Here is a 22833-nt window from a genome sequence, read left to right on the forward strand (position 1 = left end):
TTGTCCATCTCCACACAATGAACACAACACTGGGGCAATAGATAGCATTATTGTTATGAAGAGACAGTCCCTGGCCTGGTCTACAAACAATTCCAACTCTGTCGCTGGTCACTACCCCGAATACTTCCCAAGCATCCGATTACAAGTTCCTGCCCCTAGATCAACGTCCACCCTTGAAACACCAGTACAGATACCACTGCACCTCACTCCTAGCGATAGCTTCTCATATAGACTCCTGATCCACGAAGACCTTGTCTCCTTCGAAACTCAACCTAGCGCACCACTGACTCTCTCATGAGCTCATGACGGCTTACCCAGTACACAACTCATAACCCCTTCCTGAACGAGGACTCCAAGTCACATTGCTTTGGGCCCTTGGCCTATGCCTACATGGCTTCACTGGTGAACCCAGTTCCCTATACATCCTATGCACAATAACCAACTCCATGCAAACACCCAGTCTAAGTCTCTTAGACTGACAAAACACCTTGCACTCCTACTTGTGCACCAAGCTCTTCGCTCCATGATCCAATCCAATATCCTTGGTCGCTGAACTCTCCTTCAACTCGGTTGTGCTCCCAGAACAACTCGCCTACGGACCATGTCCTCTTTTCGGTCGTGCAACTCAACCATCTTTGTCACCCTCTTGGACTCGCCTCATGGCTCGGCTCAACATGAGCACACTTTCAGAACCCAGTCCCTACTGCCACATTTGACCCCCACTCTAGGGCCTTGAGATCCCGGATCTCAGTACAAATCCCACTTCAGGTAACCTAGGTGCGTGCCCGACACATCACCCCACTTGTTCCACAAGACACATGGACTTATGGCTCTGCAACTCAACCCACATAGCTTGCCCAACTCTCAAGCTCCAACATTCCGATATAGATAGCCCATTGCGCGGCCATCCCCCTTACAAGATCTTGGGTACTCCATTTCCCCAACCGGGACAATCCATTGCACGATCATCCTTCTCGCAAGAGCCTAGGTACTCCACTTCCCTAGTCCTCGGGTCATAGATAACTCCCCGGGAGTCATCCCCAACATTGGCTCAGTTACTCCGCTTCACTGAGATAGGGACCATGAGAATGCATCCACCAGTAAACCTCACCGTCCAATGATAAGGCGGGGTTACTCTACTTCACCCCTAATGTCCATGTAGGACCTCTATCTCCCTGAGACTAGAGGGCAGGGTTACTCTTCTTCAACCCTAGGAGGAGGTGTCTACCGCAGACCACCTTGGTGCACTCTTGGCACTCGACTATTCTTTCAACCGACCCCCATATATAAATTTTTCGTCCAATTCTCACACAACTGTAGCTTGGCATTGACCATTTGTCAATCACCACAACTTCCACCTGCTGAGAATAACAAGGGACTTACAACCCTAGAAGCCTACTGATCTCCCCGAGACAACAACCCCTTACATATATGGATAGACAATATTTACAAATATCTTTGCACGACTTTCACTATGTCATAAGGGGACATGTTCTCTAATCCCAACCTTTGAAAATGTGTATGAACAATCAAAACAATAATATGTAGTCTTGCACATGCCTCTATAAATATTTATGCCTAGCTAGACTATGTATAGAGCCTAAATCAAGTGTATAAAGTGAATATTTTTTTCTTATCCTCATATGATTACAATGAATGCATTGCATGTTATTAAGTGCAAGGGCATAACAACACATCCCACAAATTTGTGTTTAATTGACCTTAAATAAGAATGGTATAGGTGTTAAATTTTAATTCATGTTTTTAAATTAGGGTAAAAAATTGTATGATCATGAGGGTGACCTCACAACCATGAACTAGTGTAGGGATAGGAAAGAGAGCTAAATATTAATGGATGATGTGTACATGTAAATGAGTGTAAGTGTTATAGACAAGTGGATAGAACAAATGTATAAGGGTATGTGGACGTGTGAATGAGAATGAACATGATAAAATGTATAGATGAATGGATGGATAACATAAGGTAATAGAACCAACATTACATAAAAGTACGACATTTGTCAATATGATTATATATCAAAACACTCCTCTCAAAATACACATAAAAACTACATGACATAAATGTATATATTTTATTATTTCAAATATATTACATAAGGTTCTAAAAACTAATTATAAAGAATTACTTCTTTTTTTAAAAAAAATATTAAACTACTTTAAATGAAAGAACTATATATATATATATATATATATATATATATATATATATATATATATATATATATATATATATATATATATATATATATATATTATTGTGAAAATTAAGTTCATATTGTCCATTGGGGCATTGTGTCGTGGTAAAGACACTTTGTTAGTGAGGCGATCATGAGGCAACCACCAAGGTTCAAACTCTTACTAGGTGTTGAGCTCGTAGACCTTGTGCATTCAAATTTATCCAAACAAAAAAATAAAATACATAATCAATTATAAAATTAATAAACAAATATTTGTATACTAAAACTAATATCATATTATATAATTTTTCAATTTAAAAAAAACATAAATAAAATCATTGTAATATTAAAATGATAAAAAAATAATAATTTAGGTTTAGTTATCAATTGTCTTGATGTAATATTATTTTAATACTAAACCCTAAATAGTTGGCCTATACCATATGTAGTATGAATTTGGATAGAATATTATTTTCTAAATTGACACTCATCATACATTTACGGGGAGCAATGCAAGAAAAACAATGCAAGTGAAAATTATGATTAGTACTATAATGATGGAAAGTGCAACATAATTTGAACTTTTGTTTTCAAAGTCAATTACTTTATTTTCTTTAATAAGGTGTCCTTCAAATAGGCTTACAAAAATAACAAACATTCCGCGTTATCATTTCCTTTTCAATTGAAGTTTTCACATGGACGTGAACATAATCATTTTTACGTAGATTTTTTTATAAATTTATTAATTGAATTAATTAAAAAATGTTGTAGGGTTAATTAATTAATAGTATTATTTATATATATATAAAATAAAGATTAACAAATATTTTTCAATGTTTTTTTTTTAACAATTACATAAGATTTGTAGCAATTAGGTAGTTATAGTATGTTTTTTATTAGTTCATGGTTTGGAATTATGTTTTTACTTTCAGATTGGTGGCTTTTGTTTGCTTACAAACTGTTTTTGATAATAAAGGAGTCAAAACAAGGGGGTTGATCCGGAATACACAATAAGCCTTAGAGAGAGCATAACCAACACAAACACAACACCCAAACGACAGTCAACCAATCCCTATCTTAATCATCAAAAACAAAACCCACCTACAACTATAGAATAATCCATGATTGAAAACAATCTCGTCCATATAGCAACTTAAAGAGCAGATTATCAAAAAGAAACTAACCTTAAACCAACTATCTTTAGAGATAAACATATTGTTCATACTGTAAAAACTGAAGAAAGTAGCAAGAGTCTTGGCAAGCTTCATATGTCTGATAAAGAAATTAAACTTAACAGGGATCCAGCGGATCCAGTTTGCTTACAAACTGTTGTGGATCTAGCTGTTTTGGTATTTCTATTGTGGTTGTGTTAATGTTTTTGGATGCCTTGGATTGTGGATGTTATAAGAACCACACTCTTATTTTGCAACTTTCAATATAAAAAGTATAAAAAGTAATTACGTAATAATTATTTTTCAATATTTTAAATCATTAATAAGAAATAATCAAATTTGCTTATAACAAAAATGAAAATATCACGCTCATATGATTCACAAAAACATTTAAAACACAATCATAATATATTTCATTATGATCATAACTTACCAAAATCATATCAACATACTATATTATGATTAATAACATAAACATTTCATTATAATAATATAAGTTCAATATCATTGTAAATACCAAATCTCGTAAATAATCGCACGCAATTATCAATTACACTTTCATTACAAAATAAATATAAATCTTATTAAGAAAAAGCCTCATACATCAATTACAACTTTCACCAGGAGGAGGTACACCACACATGTACCTTCCATCATGTTTAAAGATTACAAAGCAATATTATAAAAAAATGATTTCTTTCTTTTTACATATTCCATACATTAAATAATAATAGAGAAGCTTAGGAAAACAAATAAGAAGGATTGTTAAAATTATCATAAAAATAGATTACATTAAGAGGATGACTGTATATATTCTTAATTTATGTTATTTTAAAGACACAAATTCTCTTGAAAGTGAATTATGGTAAAGATTCATACATATCCAAATGTAACACATAGTTCCACTTAAAAATATAAAATATTTTGTAAGGTAGGAATATAGAGCCATGTGTCAGATTCAACTTAAAGAAAATCAAGGTTGAAGCAAATTATTTGAAGTCACGAACCATATATTTATTGTTTTTGTATTTTTGATATGTGTATTTTTATTAGTTAAATTAAATTATGATGAAATATTATTTGATTATCTTTAAATTATTTTAGTTAAATGTCAATTATTACTTGCACTGTATTTTTTAATAATTTTGGGAATATAGAAATACTGTTGACAATTATTAGGCAAAGGAAAGGAAATGCTAATGTATTATAAATGATTGGTTATTATAATGGAATGGAGTTTAAATTATTGGAATATATTATTTGATTTTAAATATTTAGGTGATTAAATTTTAATTTATAATTCACATTAATTTAACAATTTTAATATATTTAAATTCTTTTCTAAACTTCTTGTTGGTTACTAGAATTGCTCCCAGGGAAAATAGTCTTATGGGAAACTCAGTGATGGAAACTATGCGTATTCGTTGAATCATCTTCGGGATTTTAGAAGTTGACTCTTTGTTCATTTGGGAGGAGAAAAGAGAAAGAAATAAATAGTCAAGGCAAAACTATTCTAAAAGCGATGCGCTAAACTGATTTTAATGCAATAAGGGGCACAAAGAACTTCACGTGCATGCCATTCTAAGGCCCATTCCACAATCTACATGCCTAGAAAAATGATAAAGATATAACCAAAAATCCTTAATAAATGCTATGAACCATATAAATAAATCAAAGAATTTATTCATATGTAGAGGAATTATTAATTAAATAATATGTATTTAATTAATTATCTCAAGCCAATTTTAAGGTGTATACACATGGCTTAGGGTACATACGTGTAGCATCATAAAATGTATCCCTATACAATTTCATCCTCATCATAGGCCTCACGTTGGTATTTCCACTTTTAGCGCTTAATGCCTACTTTGATCCTACTCACACCCTCTTGAATTTTGCATTTTCAAATATTGATCCAATCTCTATCCAATTTTGAGTCCTAATTGACAGGACCAGAGCACCTTGACCATCCTACTCCCAATCAAGACCCAAAATAGGACCTCACAATGGTCACATCATGTGGGCGGGAAATTTGGCTTCATGTTGGCTTGCTCTAAAATTTTGAACATTTAATGCATGATTAGGTATAAAGGGAACCCTAACCCCCTCATTTGGTAACTAAAAAAATAATAAGTGAGCTCTCAAGTACAAAATCAATTCAAGCCTAAGTGAGCAAGTAGTCAAGTATTCATCAAGGATTGAAGAAGTCAAGTTCAAGAATTGATGATCCACGTGCTATAAAGATATTCTACATGACATCCTAAACCCTTGTATGAGGATTCAAGAAAGCTTCATCAAGATACCAAGTTCAATTTCAAGCATTTTTAGATCAAATATAACATTTCTCTTAAAAGGAAAATATTTTAATTCAATTCCATTTCAATTATCAACAAACCTATTTCCTTCTTTCTATTTATAGAGAATTATCTCATGAGCTATGAGCGAGGAATTTGATAGAGTAGATGACAACAATTAGACTCATCTTTTAAAGGCACAAAAAACAGAGGGTTGGGATGACTGACTCCCCTCAGTCCCAAGAATTTTTGACGATCTTTTGGCAATGGATTCTATGCATAATCTTGATTAGGAAAACATCAAGTTTCCTCGATATTTGGAGGACTAGGACAACCTGCTCCCCCCGATCCTAACAATTCTGCCCAAACTTTCTATCATAGGTTTTGATCTATTTTCTATCCTTAGATCTAGGTTTACAACTCTACATGATATGTAGAACATTTTGTTACAATAATTTTATGTCAATTCCTCAATGTTTCAAGTCCTAGACCTAGCATTGTAATTTAACTCTAAGTAAAATTCAATTTCAACTCAAATAAGGAGGATTAATTTGATCCATATTCAATCCTTTCAACATTGGATCAATGAAATTCAATTCTGTCCTTATTGTGTGGTGGTCCAAAGCAAAATTTGTGGCTTTATCAATCCAAGTGGTGAAGCTCTAAATTTTTACATCATTACATTTTGGCGAACTTGTCATAGCTCATGCTTATTGCTAATTTTATTTTTTTGGATTTGATTTTTAGGCATTTAATTCAATTTACCTTTTATTCATGCACTCAATTTAAAGGTTAAATTGAAAAAACCCTATATATTTTTGTTAAAATTGATTTATGGGTTACACAATTTTCAATATATATGCTTTAATCATTGAACTATTAGAGGATAACTTTGTGAACACTCTTGATAGGATTTAGATTTTTTGTGATTCCCTAAGATCCAAAATTTCTCTACATAGATCAATTGTGACAAGCTAGTTTGAGTATCCTTTTGACTACTTGCTTTCTAAAGGGTGGACTTTCTAAAGGTTTGCTCTCTAATGTTGTAATAAACCTTTTGACTACTTTCTTTCTAAAGGAATACCCTGAGTATAGTTTCGGTTAAGCTCAATACCAGAGGCCTTAAACCTCTTCCACAAACCCAATTCGATCACCTATGATTGACCAAAACCTCTGCATATGATTACAACATTATTCGCACACAGATAACCCTATATCCCATACCATAACCTTAATCCCATGATCTACAAAGAGATCTTACATCATATTTATACCAACCCAAGACCTAAACAATTAGGTTAGCCACCTACAAGATAATACAATAAATTCATAACATAAACCCGCAATCCAATGATCAACCAAGTCGGCCTAAGACCAAAACAACATAATCCAATCAATAAATCCAACCGGTAACACATCGGGAGTATCAACTAACATGTTACATAAAACGGTCCATAACCTCGCCGAATAACACCAGACCCATAATAGGTCACCATAAGCCAAATGAAACACCATGATCAACTGGAACATGAACATGATAACCATCAGCATCCTGATAACCTTCTAGAAGATGCACCAACATCACTTATCATGTGCATCAAAAGATCTTCAACAAAGCTCTATCGGTAAAAACCTTATTGGTAATCAAAAGGCTTACTAGAACAAATGATAGCTCCTGGATCATCAAATCCAGAACCAACTGAATGTGATACGCATCATAACACATGAATAACCAATCCAAACCAATTCCACAAACTAGAACATACCAGAGAGGATATCTAGATCAATATCATAAACCAACCACTCTACCGAAACCTAGTAGACAACAAAACAGCTAGTGTTGACATCAATGACAAACATCAATGCAACACATAATCAATTCCTCCAAATTTCCAACAAGAACAACTCTCAACCATCTCCCCCATAATACAAATATTCTCTCCCCCTTAGATCATTACATAGTTTTTCATATGATTCTCTCCCCATTTGACATCAATGCAAAAGGATCACATTTGCACCACACAATCTCACAAAACTGAACATCTGAACTACAACACTCACTATTCCCCCTAAGTAGAAGTCACCACTCATCAATCTGGATCACAAGATATGACTATGAAATCCACTGGATTGATGCAAATGCATGCATCTTAGTTCTTATCAAGAGGGGAAATCACCCCTAGCTTCTCTCTAAGATACTCAAAAGTATTCTTAGGCAAAGGCTTCATGAAGATATCCGCAATTTGTTCCTTTGTAGATACATACTCCAATCTAACTTCCTTCTCATTCACCTTTTCTCTCAAGAAATGAAACTTGATTGATATTTTCTTAGTCTTTGAATGCAACACCGAATTCTTAGAAATGTTGATAGCACTTGAATTGTCATTGCATATAGCAGTAGACTCATCATAAACAACTTTGATATCCTTTAACATCTGCTTCATCCATACCACCCGAGTACAATTGTTAAAAGCACCAATATACTCAGCCTCTATAGTAGATAAAGAAATTGCATTCTGCTTCTTACTCATCCAAGATTCCAATCTCTTTCCCAAGAAAAATGCACCACCACTAGTACTTTTTCTGTCATCCACATCTCTAGCCCAATCAGCATCAGTAAAAGAAATCAAGGTAAAATCATCATCTGTAAGACACCACAAACCAAAGTCAATTGTCCCTTTCAAATATCTGAAAATACTTTTCACAGCTACAACATGAGATTCCTTAGGATCACCTTGAAATCTAGCAACAATACATACAACATTCATAATATCCGGTCTAGTCTGAGTCAAATATAACAATCGACCAATCATAGATCTGTATATAGTCTGATTTGCTTTCAGAGAATCATCATCCTTTGTCAACTTATATCCGGTCACCATAGGGGTACCAACTAGCTTTGAATCATCAAACCCAAACTTTTTCAAAAATTCCTTCACATACTTGGACTGAGATATAAAAATGCCTTTATCCAACTGAGTAATTTGCAATCTCAAAAAGAATTTTATTTCACCAATCATAGTATCTCAAACTCATTTTGTATTTCATCAACAAACTTCTTGCACAAACTATCATTTTCTCCAAAAATAATATCATCAACAAAGACTTCAACAATCAAAATGTTATCATGATCAATATTGAAATATAGATTACTATCAATAATACCTTGATTAAATCCAATCTTTAGAAAATACTTATCCAATCTGGCATATCGAGCTCTTGGGGCTTGCTTCAACCCATACAATGTTTCCTTCAATTTGCAAACCATATTTCCTTGATCTATCAACTGAAATCCATCCAGTTGCTCAATATAAAATTCCTCTTCCAACTCACCATCAAGAAAGGCTGACTCGACAGCCATCTAATAAAATTTAAAATCTTTGTAAGCAACACGAGCAAGAAATAATCCAACAACTTCAATTCTTGCCACCAGAGAAAAATTCTCCTCAAAGTCAATTCCTTCCATCTAAGAATACCCCTTACATACAAGTCTTGCTTTATCCCTAACAACTTCACTTTGTTCATCCAATTTGCTTTGGAAGACCCATTTAGTTCCAATTACATTTTTATCCTCAGGTCTGGGAACAAGAATCCATGTATTATTCTTTTCAATTTGGTTCAATTCTTCTTCCATTGCTTTAACCCAATTTTCATCTTTGCATGCTTCATTAACATCTTTAGGTTCAATCTTAGAAATCAAGCAACATTCTTCAACAATTCTTCTTCTAGTCATCACACCTTTATTCTTATCTCCTATGATCTGATTTTTTGGATGATTCAACCTCACATACCTGGGAGTCTTAGGATTTTCTTGATTTTTAGACTCGAGTTATTTATTCTATATTAGCACTAGTCTCTCCTTGACTTTCTATCTTTTCCAGAATAATCTAGATTAGGTTTTGGGTCTGCACTCGCTTTCCTTTATCAGAGATATCAATATGATCATCTGAATCATATTCAGAGCATCTGGGTTGATACTCATTACCTTCATCAACTTTCACATTAGCACTTTCAACTATCTTCCTCAATCTCTTATTATAACACTGATAGGCCTTGCTCTTAGTAGAATAACTAAGAAAGATTCCTTCATCACATCTAGCATCAAACTTTCCTAGATCTTTATCTCTTTTGATATAGCATTTAGTTCCAAATTTTTTGAAATATCTAACTATAGGAACATGACCAAACCATAACTCATAAGGATTCTTACCGGTATCACCTTTAATATGCACCCAGTTAAAAGTGTTTACAATAGTACTTACAACTTCTCTCCAATAGATATGCGGAATGTTTCCTTCCAACACCATGGTTCTAGCAGCTTTCTAAATTGTTCTATTCTTCCTTTCCACAACACCATTCTCCCGAGGAGTTCTAGGTGTATATAACTATCTCTTCACTCCATGCTCTTCTGAAAATGTATTGAACTCGCCGGAAGTGAATTCAACACCTCTGTCAAATCATAGACACTTTAACTTTAATCATGTCTCTGTCTTAACCATGGCTTTGAAAATCTTGAACTTTTCCATAGCTTCAGACTTCTCCCTTAAGAAAGTAACCCACATCATCCTTGAATAGTCATCAATCAACAACATTAAGTATCCATCTCCCTATAAGATTCTCACTCTAGAAGGACCACATAAATTAGTATGCACAAGATCCAATAAGCCATTAGAAGAATATTGTTTGTTTTTAAAAGTAACTCTTGTCTACTTCCCTAACTGACATTGCTTGCATATCAGGTTAGTAGGCTTTACCAACTTAGGAAGATCTCTCATTGCTTGAGTAGAACTTATCTTAACCATGCAATCAAAATTCACATGACACATCCTCCTATGCCATAACCAACTTTCATCAATCTAAGCAATCAAACAACTTTTACCACCAACATTCAAGTGAAAGATATTACCTTTAGTCTTTGTCCGTAATGCAATCTCAATTTCAGAACCACTTAAGATTCTACACTTGCCATTCTTGAATTGCAAATGATATCCCTTGTCAACCATCTATACAACACTCAAAATATTATGCTTTAGACCTTCTACATACAAGACATCATTAGTATTATGCTTATCATCAAGAGAAATGGAACCTCTACAATGGATTATACCAGCTTTGTCATCACCAAATCTTACTACAACACCATCATACTTCTCCATACTCACAAAATTAATCTTATCATCTATCATATGATGAGAGAAGCCACTGTCAATAACCCATTCATATTTTTCTTCAACTTTAGTAACCAAAGCTTTCTCCTCATTAATGCAGCTAGCAGAATCAGTAGGCATTGGATCATCTTTCTTGACAACAATAAATACCCATTAATCTGTTGGCATTATGGATGAATTGATTATGTGTTGTATTGATGTTTTGTCATTGATGTCAACACTAGCTGTTATGGTTGGTTACCAAAAGCCAGGTTTTGGTTACCGGTAGAAGATCTAGTGTTACTGATAGAAGAGACTATCTGTTGGACACTTCTGACATGTTTGGATCAGTGGAGTATGTTTGATTTTATGTGTTACATGTTCCTGGGACATGTTTTGGTTAGTTGGTATTGAGTTGGTAATCGGATGCTATCATACACTCTTGTAAGCCCTTACCGACATTGGTTTAAGGTTTAACCGACAGAGCTTTCACTGAGAACTATTGATAGTATGGATAAGTGGTGTTGGTGCGACTTCTAGATGGATTTCAGGATGCTGAAGATGTTCTTTGATCGTGCCTCAACTGCTTGAAGACATTACTTTGGCATGGTGGACCCAAAATAGGTTCAGTACCTATCTAGGTTATGGACCAGTATCATGTTAACATTTACTCTACACGTTACCGGGATGTTTTAGGATGTTCTATGGATTAGTTATTATTGTTTTGGTCTTAAGCCTACATGGCTTATCATTATAATATCGATTTATGTAATGATCTTATTGTAATATCTTTTAGGTGGCCGACCTAATTGGTTTAGGCCTTAGGGTTGGTATAAAATGATGTAAGATCTCATTGTAGATCATGGGAATGGGGATTATGTGTTGTGGTCTTGGAATGTAATATCATATGCGAATGAGATTTCATCAATCATAGGTGATCAAATTGGGATTAAGGAAGAGGTCAAAGGCCTCTAGTATTGAGCTTAACTAGAACTATAATCAGGCATGGTAGATGCTATCTCTAGCAGTTCATTATTCTAGATTGTTGTCCATTTATCTTGAGGTGGTTATAACCTCTCTATAGTCAGTGAGACTCTTTTGTAATGAGCAGTACGCTCTAGGTAGTGTGCCTTCCTACATTTGCAGGCCCCTCATTTTATCACATACTTTCTACAGAAGTATCATCTGACTGTGGATAGGCTTCCCACCGTGGTTTTTCCTTTCCGGATTTTCCACATACAAATCATGGTGTTATGTGGTATGGTTGCATTGTGTTGATTATTTTTTTCATTGTTAAGTTTTATTTCTTATCGATATCTATTGCTGCTTTACCGGTACTTAATCTGGTTTAAGGTTATTAAGTGGATTAATTGATATAATCTGTTAAAAACTAATTCACCCCCCCTCTCAATTGTTCACTGGTTATCCTAACATAATCATCACCTGAATTTCCTTTCTAAGATTCATCATCTGTCACACCTTCATCAACAACATAATCACATTTCTTCTAAATTTTAGGCTTGTATTGCCTCCTAGGAACTCTTTCCAGACACCTTGAAGAAAAATGTCCTATCTTATTACATGAAAAGAATTTAAGAGGAAATTTTCCTTCATACTTACTAGCTCCTTTAGGCAATCTTTTGAAAATCAGGGCTTCAAGCTCCTCATGTTATTTTTCTTCTTCTTCCAACTACTTCATCTCCTTCTCATATCTAGATATCCTTCTTGAAGAACTTTCTCCCAGATCATATCTCCTCTTTCCAAAAACAATATCTTTGAATGCAGATTATGTCTTAGGAAGAGAATCACCAAACTCACTCAATCCAAAGGCAACGAGCTTTCCAATCAACATGTTTCTAGTCACATTAGTCACGGTCTAGATCTCCTCAATAGTAGTAGCCTTGTGCTTGTAAGTAGGAGGCAAGGATCTCAACACTTCAGAAACAATCTCTAATTCTTCCAATAATCCACCAACACATCAAATATTGCACACTAGCTCATTCACTTTCTACATAAAATAATTAATGTTCTCATTTTCGCCCATCTTCAACAAATCATACTTTCCCTTCAAGCTCTACAACTCCAAAATCTTCACATGATTGCCACCTTCATACAAAGTTTCCAACTTCTTCCAAATCTCATGAGAAGTCTACAAATCCATCACATTTGTCATTTCAAAATTAGTCAAGGCACTCAACAATGGTTCCTTAGCTCTAATATTGTATTCAACTTTCTTTATCTCATCCAGAGTTGTAGGACCATTATGAGGAATATTATTCACTTTTTTAGTAATCTTCCAGTAATCTTCACCTATGCATCTCAAGCGACACTCCATCTGGCTTTTCCAAACAATATAGTTTGTTCCATCAAATCTTGAACTATCCATCTCATAAGTTTCCATCCTAGAACACCTCAAGCGATCAAGCTTCTTTAGAGGAACTAGCTCTGATACCAGTTGTTGGCAACAAGGCGGAAAACTGAGAGGGGGGTGAATCAATTTTCTCAAAATCTCTTCTTAACTCAAAAATAATTTCAGATCTAATAATTAATAGTGAAAGCATAAATCAACACCACATCAATAACACACATAACATCAAGATTTTTGACATAGAAAGCCTAGTCAAGGGAAAAACCATGGTGGGAACCTACCCACATTATTATGATACCCTATTAGAAGTATATGAAATATTACAATGGGGAATGCACATGCATTTAGGCACATTGCCTATAACTCAATGCTCAAAAACAACAGACAACAAGGGCTACAACCCTAGGAAGACTCATTGTCTTACAAAAACACTCAGATTACATCCAAAAGATCATGAACTGAGAAAATAGCATCTCCTCATGCTTGGTTACAATTCTGGTTAAGCGCATACCACATATTCTTCTCTTTCATACTTCTTTATACTTCTTCACACTTGTTCTTTGCTTTTGAAAGATCAAAATATTATTCGCACACAAGGATACCTATCTCACATGAGTACTACAATTTATTTATACATATCATCAACCTATATTTCAAGGTAGGCTTAACACACAAAATAAATTGCAAAGATATAACCATACACACTAGAACATTACATGTAGACCAAAACAATGTCAATTAAGATATAGTATGGACCTAAATCAACATCTCTAACATGAAACACCTCCAAGAATTATACCTCAAACATTCGCAACACGCTACAATCATCATGTCGGCCAAGAACATGAAGAACATTACCGGATCAAAGAAAATCATCAATAACAAGAACAACGATCAATGCAGACCACCAACATGGATAGGACATGATATAGAAACATCCACAAGCATCATGAATTACCACATAAACAACCACACCAATACCACTTACTAGAAACTTCATCACCATTATACTGAACCTCAAGAACACTAACTGAACTGTCTGTCAAACATAAAGATTCACTTGTAGACCTCCAAATCATGAACCATTTGAATTGAGGACACACCAAAACATCTCAAATACTCTGCCAAATCCACAAACCAAGATATTGCAATGTGGAGAAATGTGGAGAAATGTGGAGAAAAATCTAGAACATTGACCAACACTGAGCAACTGAGAAACCAATCACAATATCGGATCTCATAACTTGATCAAATCTCCATGCGAACCACTGAAACTATAGATGAATCAACTAGAGATACTTATCTCAAAACCATTTAATCTGCAATAATTCATCTGCAACACACTGACCAAACCAACTCACTTAATTTGACTACAACATTGTAACACACAAAGGAATATGTTGATGTCAATGACAACACATTACTTAGTCAATCCAAACACATATTTGTACATTACCCCAACACACTACTCTACAGTCTAACTATGCTCCAACTTCTTCGCTCACACTTCACACACTACCACTCATACCTTCTCTCTCTCATCCATGCCTCCATATACTTTTATATATATACTAGGAAGCTTACATACCAAGATAATGTGTCGACCAAGCTCAACTCATTATCCAATAAAATCCTTAAACATAAACATGATAACCAATTCGATCTTCGTAAGATCTCTACACACTTCCTTTACACAATTCATTCACCAATGCATATACCTTAATTACTGAAATAGAACAGAGTTCAACCAAACCCATAAATATTGGCCCAAAAACACAAAGCTCCAAACATAGCAAGTCCAAACTCCAAAACACAAGTACTACGTGTACCAAAAATACCAGATCACAAACATGAAAAGATACAACCATCATAACTAAAATAGATAATACCAAAACACACAACTTATATTGGGACCACAAAAAGCATAACTTAGAATATGATCTTTCAGAAGTGACTCTAGTAGATCATCTATACTTTTTTGCACTATATAAACAACATACATCATATACACATACTATCTACATGCATATACCATCCAGACCAAACCAGATGACTGATTTGACATAAATGATAATATTCACACAAGTATAACAATCTCCCCCTTTGTCATTGATGACAAAAATTCTCAAAATAGAAACATAAACAAACATATCTACTTGCAACTCCTCCTAACCTATATATTGATAAAATTATAAGGCACTGAGAGGGGGGAGGGGGGTGAATCAGTGCAAGCAAAAACAATATGAATCTAATCACTAACTTAAACAACTTAAAACTTAACAAGCATAAGAGGAATATCACCACATAAGCTAATGCCCAATAAAAAAAATTCCACATAACATAAGATATTTATACATGGAAACCAAAAAGGAAAAAACCATGGTGGGAGTTAATACCCATAAGATTCACTATCTACAAAATAGAAATCTTGATTGGTTAAGGTCTTACAAATATGCTCTATTAGGAGCAGACCCGGTTAGGAGCCACCCGGTTAAGGGATTTAAATGAGGAGCCCTTGTTAGGAGCTTTGACCTGTTAGGATCAACCTCGCAAGAGGATTTTACACTCTGATATAGAGCTACCTTGTTAAGGGATTTACAATGTAAGGCCTGTTAGGACCTACCTGGTTAACAGATTTTGTTGTTGTAACTGTTAGGATAACAACAGTTCAAATGATCTTCATATAACACCTCTGTGTCTGATAAGATCTACTTCAAATCCTCAAAACTTCAACAACACATCAATAAAAAGCTTCACTAATCACCACACAATCAAAAGCTCAATATTCGCCTTCGATCTCATTAACATATGCATGTCTATCTCATAACTCATCACACTTTTTATAGACATCGACTTAGTCGGCTAACAACCTTGGAACAATTTCCTAGGTTCAATGAATCTAGAAAAACTAACATTGCACTCTGAACTTATGTCGGCCACCAACATAAAAAACTAAAACTAAAATAAAATCTATGTCGGTTTACCGATTTAAGTGACTGTATCACTACTGGTTAAGTGTTCATCAGAATACCTTCTCTATGCATCAAATCTCTCTTGTCTGGTTGAATCTGCCAATGCAGTCATGAACATAGATCCAAATACCTATCTCCATCACTCCTGTAAAACTACATCATTCAAATCTTCATCAATCTCTTGTACCGGTTGCATGATTGCAACTCTGTTCCTATTTACCAGTTGAGGACCTATTTATCGATTCTCTGTTAAACTATCTTCTGTATCGGTTATACCTTACTGGTTGGCTTCCAAGACTTAGATGAATACAAAAACATTGTTGCCATCAATGACAACACAAGAATTAGTCATTAAACATGAATCTCAATCTCTTCGTCACATTCACCAATAAATCATTTACCAGTTTAGTCAAATACCAATAATCTCCCCCTTTGGCATTGATGGCAACACTTAGGAAAAATTTTGTCAACTAAGTGTGCAATACAAAAATTGACTTCATGACATATACTTTCCCTTAGCAATTGCGTGCTATTACAAAAATTTGACTCTCTCCTAATTTTCCCTTTACTTTAACATATAAAATTCTACAACTATTATTCCCCCTTTGACAATAATGCCAAACAAAGAAGTAAATACATGAAAATTAAATATATTTACATCAAAATTGCATCAAAATTGCATAGCATATATAGGTATAGGAGTTCAAAATGTTGCTACAATGCAATTTTATAAAAAAGCATCACTAAAATGTGATTTCAATTGCATCAAATCATTATGCCAGGTCTCCAAAATAGTGCTGGTTGTCTCCACATGGGTCTTTATCTATCCAGTAAACTCCTCCATGGCATATATGGTACTCATCTCTGGTATTGCAAGGATGGCTTCAATTTCCTTATAAGCTCTCTGCAATATTTCCATCTTTGGTATCAATCATGTCTGTAATTCGTATAGTGAGATGATCCTCTTAACCTATTCATTTTCATAAGCTTTCAGCTTATGCTGAAGTTCTACAATTGATTTTCCAAAATTGATAGCAAAGTCATTAAGGGGCTTGAATGACTCACTAATAACTTTAAGTTCTTCCTCATTTGTCTCCTTCTTCTTCTTCAAATCAACACAAAACAATAAAATTTTTGAAACAATTGAGAGTATTTTACCTTCAGTCTCAAGTTCTTCTATCAAATAGTCCTGATTGACAGTAAGAGCAACTTTCCCTTTATCAATTTCAGTCATTAATTTCTCAGTTATTTTCTTCTTGTAATCCTTCTCAAAACTAATATAAGATGCATCCTCAAATGATTTCTTCTGCTCTCTGACATCATTAACAAGTGGACCAAGCTTATCAATAAGAGTAAAAAAATTATCTGTATCAGTCTCCGATAGGAGACTAGACAAAATCTCAACAACATTCTTTATTTGATTCTGCCTCCTTCTGCTCTTCTTTCATCCTCTTCTTCTTGGCCCAAGATTGCATGGAAGTTGCAATCTCCATCAACTCAGTTGAGCTAAAATTGTCCATGTCTAGTGGTGCTTTGATGCTTATAGCATCATCATTTTCATCATCAACACTTTTGTTTTTAGAATCAAGTGACAAAGGTGTCACTTTAGGTTCAGTCTTCTTTGACTTCTTCTCCTTTGTTTCCTCTTTATCTTCAGTTTTCTCATCTTCCTTTTCCTTTTCTTTTTCTTTTGTCTTCTTCTCTACATATTTGGGCTTATCTTCTATCACTTCCTCTTTCTTTTCACTTTCCTTATCTTTTTTACTTTCCTGTACTGGTGGGGGTTGTGTATCAATAGTTTGAGTTACTACCGGTGTCTCCTCATCCTTCTTTTCTTCTTCATCTTTCTTTTCTTCCTGTCCCTATTATTGTTCATGTTACTCAGACATTTCAATATCTTGTACATTTACATTGTTAGTAGCATAAACATCATCATTATTATTGGTATCATCATCATTAGGGATATTCATAGGTTCAATTTGTGTGTTCACTGATTGATCATCTAGCACAATTTCATCAGGCTCAAAATCAGTTATTTTAACACCTTTCGGAAGATCTTCAGCCTCAAACCTCTCTGGTTCATCTTCCTTAATGTCTTCCTCTTCACCTAGAATCAGACCTAGTACCTTCTTCAAAATTTGTTTAGTCTCCTCATGGACTAATTGGGTCTCACCAATTAAAATTCTTGTTAACCTTTTCTTCGACCTAAAAGATGACTTTGCCTTAACAAAAATTTCATGTAGCTCTTCCTTGGTAGCTTCAGGTTGCAAGTTTTTCATAAAATATTCAATCTATTCTCTATCTTGTTTCATGGTTTCCTGCCATCTAGAATCAATTATATTGTACAAAGAATTTAGAATCTGCCCTTGCAATTCAATTAGGGCCTTGCTGTATTTATTCATCATGTAAACAACTGCATCCTCAATTTTCCTTTTTTCATCTTCACTAAACTTATCATAGAGTTTCTTCACACCAGTCAACAAACCATACTCTTTAATTTTTATTATCAAATTTTCAAGAGGTGTGAGCTTGGTTACCGGTTTCTTTGAAGATTTCACAGTTCAAGTACCAACCATTGGCAATTGACACTCATTTGGTTGGTCTCAATATGTTGTCATTGATTGGTTGATAACCGACAGACACTTCACCAGCACTGACAGGTATCTTCACTGGTTGGAAGGAATACTTTGGTTACCAACATTGTAGGCCGACATAACTTCATCAGGTTATTGGTATTGGAGGTCGACATCATTTTGGGAGATCCGACATCAACAATTGATTTTGATATTTATGTATATATGCTATTGAGACGACATGTGTGATAATATGATGAAACAATAATCATCCGGTCAACTATTGAGAGGGGGAGGTGAATCAGTAGATAGAAAATAAAATAAACTTAATCCAAACTCAGAAACAACTTGCAAAACTTGGTTTAGACAGTGTAACAAAAACTATAACTGCACTATCAAACTTTACTGGTTTACCAAAACATCAATGATACAGTGTAACAAATTTGATAATCACAAACCATTTAACCAAAACATTAAACCACTTCACTAACATCAGTAATAGCTCTTTCATATTACTTTTGGTCATCTAAACATATCTAAGTGGATTTACCAGTTAACATATCAACCATATCAAAAACATCCACAAAATCATTCACCACTTGACACAATGATTTTTCATGTGAAAACCCAAATGGGAAAAACCATGGTGGGGATGAATACCCACAAGTATTCTAAACTCTTTTGAAGTTCACCCTATTAGGAGCCAAGCCTTGTTAGAAGCTTATGCAATAATGTCATGTTAAGAATAGATCCGATTAGGGACCACCTGGTTAAGGGATTGACTACAATACCCTGTTAAAGGCAACCTCGGTGGAGGATTTCAAATCCAAGCTAATGGATCACCTAGTTAGAGGATTTAAACAAGAAGGCTGTTAAAGCTTACCCGGTTAAGGGATTTAACTGATGTAATGGTTAGAGAACAACAAGTTCTTTGCTGATATGGAAATATCACTATCCTGCTTAGTCAGATCCTTTTTTTCTCCTATATGCTTTTACAACATTTTGCAGGCACTCCTTCTGGTTTGACAATAATCACACAACCACACTTAGCCAAAATTGCCAACACAATTACAAACAACTCATCGGTCTTAAATACAAATATAGTAGGTTGGTAACACATCATAAAACCTACAAATCTCATAGAGATTACAAACATATTGATTCAATTATGACTATTGGATTACATAGCAATCAGCTACACATTGTTCTAGACAACTTCAATTGCTCCTGGATCACCACACATTGGATCCTGTAGCTCATCACACGTTCTTCACTTAATGCTATGCATTTGATCATTCCCAAGATAAACGGTTATCTTCATGCACCAAAAAAACTTTGAAACTCATCACATGCATCATGCTTATGTGACATCTTCATCTTCGATCACCATTTGATCATAGATCAACACAACCAATTCACCAAGCTTCATCGGTTAGGGTTACTAGTTGATCTCTGCTTGAATAACAATACTAGTTTCCTTCATTGCTTTACCAATACCAGTTACTTTAGAACATCAGTACCGATTGCTATTGACATCAATGACAACACTATGCTTCATGAATGCAATCTTCATGCAATGCCAACAATGTATATTCATTTTATAGTTATCTTTGTAAGCCGACATAAGGCATGATGGATTGTAAGGGTATATAGGTCAATTGATTAGATCATTTTGAGAGATGTAACTATAGAATTTAAGGATAGGAGAATGTGATAATTATTTGTAATGCGAAGTTTATGTAAGAGGTTATTCTGGTAAGGGTTTAGGGTTTCCGACCAGAATAGATAGAGCTTAAGCAGAACTATATTCGGGCATAGAATATGCTATCTTTGTAGTTCACTCATTTCTCCAGATTGTAGTATGGATTTCTATGTAGTAAGTGAGGCTCCTTTTGTGATTCAACAGTGTGCTATAGGTTGTAAGCCTTCTTGCAAGTGTAGGCCCCTATATTTTGTAATATCTTTTCATATGGCTAGTGGATTGATATTGTGCGTCAAAAATCCCACCATGGTTTTTCCTCTTTGAGGTTTTCCACATATGATTCTTTGTGTTATGGTATTCATTTGTGGGATTGGCTTATTGGTTGTTTTACTTCTTTCAATCTTATATGTACCGGTAAACCGGTTGGTGAATGCGTATTTTAATAAGGTTAAAATTGATCATTCTGGTAGAACACTGATTCACCCCCCCTCTCAGTGTTTCTAGATTCCAACAATTGGTATCAAAGCCTTGTGCCTTAGAGGAAGTTTAACATCTTGAGGAAGATCCAGAATCCAAAATCCATGAATATGAGTTTGGAGAAGCAACTTGAGCTAGCACTTGAAGATTATGATGCTGAAATGATGAAGAACTTGAAGTTACAAGATGAATTCAATTCTGCTCAGGAATTCATTCTTAACCTATAGGAGAGGTTGTCATCTGTTCAATCTAGGAGGAAGGAACTACTACAAAATCAGGATAATTAAGAGAAATATGCCCTTAATGAGAGATGTCTAAAGCTGAGTCAGGAGAACATGATCATGAGGAATGAAATGCAAGCTATAACTATGAGGATGTCAAAGGAGATTGAGGACTAGAAGAAAAGGGAAGAAAATCTTGTTGTATCTCTGAAAGACAAATTTGAAGAATGCACCCAGTTGGTTCATGAAAATGATATGTTGAGAACTGAGTTAATGTAATCCTAGAGTAATGAACAAGATCTTGAGAGACAAATGATAATTCTAAGAGATGATCTGACTACTGCAAGTGTGTACAAGGACAAATTCAAGGTTAGTTCAGCACAACTTGATGAATTATTGCAAAGACAAACACATAATGGAGATTCCAGTGGCCTTGGATTTGAACAAGGTCAGTGCTCTGGTATTGCTAATGAAGATCAAAACTAGAAGGCACTGATAAGGAAGCTTAATGCTTACAAATTTAATGGTAGATGATTTGTTTGTAATAAATTTGGTCACATGGCTAGGCAACATAAAAATAGAGAAAATCAAAACTACAATTCTACTCTCGATCAATGTTCTAAATGCAATAAGTATGGTCATAAGACAAAATATTGTAGAATGAATATTAAATTTTATGCATGTGGAAAATTTGGACATATGACTAATCAATGCAGGTCAAGCAATTATACCAGTTTTAGAAAAGCAATTCAAAAGAACAATGTTACATGTTATGCATGCAATAAGGTTGGACACACAACTAAGTTCTATAGAAGAAAAAATCAACTGGTTAACAATGATGGATCAATGATAAAGGGAAAGAGAAGGTTAATGAAATCTGATATCATCATACCAAAAGATGGGTCAGGAAGTCAGATGAACAATCGGTAGATGGAAATGCTCTGGTTACTCAACCGATAGAGGAGGTTGCTCCTGCATTGGTAGGAAGCTCATCCAGTAACTAAGGCAGATGCCTTAGGGGTAGGAAAAATTCATGACAATACTTCTTATGCCCTGGGAAGAGGTTTTGGAAGATGTTCTAGATATTGGAAATGCTTATCTAACATGGACATGTTTGATCGAGATCTAGTATCTTTCACTGGCAATCATTCATATCAATGACGGATTAGGGTTTTTATTGGAGGTTAAAAGGTTGAATTCACTTCATTTATGATCACTTTTCATTTAGAGTGATTTAGAGCAAGTCTAAGGCAATTTAGTGTGATCGATATCTTCTTGAGCGATTTCACCAATGATCAGAAGAGTTATTTTGGGTTTCACCGACAACTATTCACATGCATTTATTTTTCATTATGGAAGTGGGATCATCCTCTATACCTACTTTTATTGCAAATCCTACTATTGTTGAGGTGAAGGACCATCCTAGGCCGATTTTCAAATGATGTCTACATATAGCCACCTTGGATGATTCAGTTGGCACTTTTTCCTGTGTCCCAGAAGGAGTTATATATGTTGAAGATGTCAGAGATTACATTCACTATCACATTGAGGATTTGGGAACTAGTGATATTAATAGCATGTATATGAGAGAGTTAATGGGAGATTCTAGAAAGATTAAGCCCGAATACACACATATTGAGGATCTAGGGTTTACTGGCATTTGAGATATTCCTAAATTTGAGGTGGGATTGTCAGATATGTTTTGAGAA

This window comes from Cryptomeria japonica, chromosome 4 (assembly GCF_030272615.1).
Source record: "Cryptomeria japonica chromosome 4, Sugi_1.0, whole genome shotgun sequence".
Classification (NCBI taxonomy): Eukaryota; Viridiplantae; Streptophyta; class Pinopsida; order Cupressales; family Cupressaceae; genus Cryptomeria; species Cryptomeria japonica.